Here is a 1,216-nt window from a genome sequence, read left to right as displayed (position 1 = left end):
GTAAGCACAAAATCTGACTCCCTGTTAGATCTGTTTCTTTTACTTTAACCTTTGCTTTCCATTACCTGTTGCTCAGCTGGTTAAGAATCTACCTGCAATATGGGAGACCTGGGTTCGATCCCTGGGTTGGGAAGATCTCCAGGAGAAGGAACGGGTACACACTCCAGTATTTTGGCCTGGAGAATTCCGTGGACTGCATAGTCCATGGGGTCGCAAAGAGTCGGACACTGAGGACTTTCACTTTTTGTTACTTTTGTTGCTATAATCAGTAAAAAGATGCTGTCTACGGTGCGGGCATTCAACAGCACCCAGCCAGGGCACGCGGCCGGGGACCCCCGGCCCTCCCAGCCTCTGCCCCGGTACCCAGAAGATCTAGAAGGAGCTGTGGGGCCGCAGCCCTGCGCACCCACCATGGGCCTGCGCCGCCGGAGACGAAAGCCCAAAACACCAAGGAGGCACCCCGTGAGCCCGGCTCCCACTGCCCGCCAGCCCCTGTCCTTAGGCACATCCTCCTGTCCACTTGCTCGCCAGAGACATAGATCCGAACTCTTCAGAAGACCACACACCTGCTGTTAAGAAAGACCCCCTTCTGCCGCCTGGCAGGAGAAATATGTGTTCAATTCACTCGTTGTGTGGACTTCAGTTGGCAAGCCCAGGCCCTGTTGGCCCTACAAGAGGCGGCAGAAGCGTTTCTAGTTCATCTCTTCGAGGATGCCTATCTCCTCTCCTTACAGGCCGGCCGCGTCACGCTCTTCCCGAAGGATGTGCAGCTGGCCCGGAGGATCCGAGGCATTCAGGAAGGCTTGGCTGAGCTCTGGCCACCCGCCCGAGTCTCTGGTTGATACCAGAGCTTCTGCCTGTAGCCAGGACCAGATCCACGGAATACAAGGTGTTGCCTGGACTTGCTCTCTCGAAGCAGAGCGTGCGAGTTGCTTTCGTAGTTAGTTGTTTTTCAGAAGAAGACTGCATGGCTTTCCGCTGTAACAGAGGTAATATATGAGAGAATCAACATTCCAGAAATCCTGAGAATAATTTTCAGATGAAGAGACTCTAAGGTTGACTTCACTTTGCAAGTTATTTGGAAGTTGCAAGTTATTTGCAAGTTGATTTGGAAGACATCAGATTTTCTAGGTTATGGGCAAAAAGGATATTTACTGGGTATTTTACATCTTCTTGTACCATTTAAATTTTTTCCCATATATATATATATATTTAC

At 50.7% G+C, this 1,216-nt stretch overlaps 1 pseudogene; it reads left to right on the top strand.

The window, feature by feature from the left end:
- The first annotated feature begins 411 nt into the window (after nucleotides 1-411).
- LOC102280008 (histone H3-like centromeric protein A pseudogene) lies at nucleotides 412-893 on the top strand (annotated as a pseudogene).
- Nucleotides 894-1,216: the final 323 nt, after the last annotated feature.

This window comes from Bos mutus, chromosome 2 (genome assembly GCF_027580195.1).
Source record: "Bos mutus isolate GX-2022 chromosome 2, NWIPB_WYAK_1.1, whole genome shotgun sequence".
Taxonomy (NCBI): Eukaryota; Metazoa; Chordata; class Mammalia; order Artiodactyla; family Bovidae; genus Bos; species Bos mutus.
This window is presented reverse-complemented; position numbering and strand designations above follow the sequence as displayed.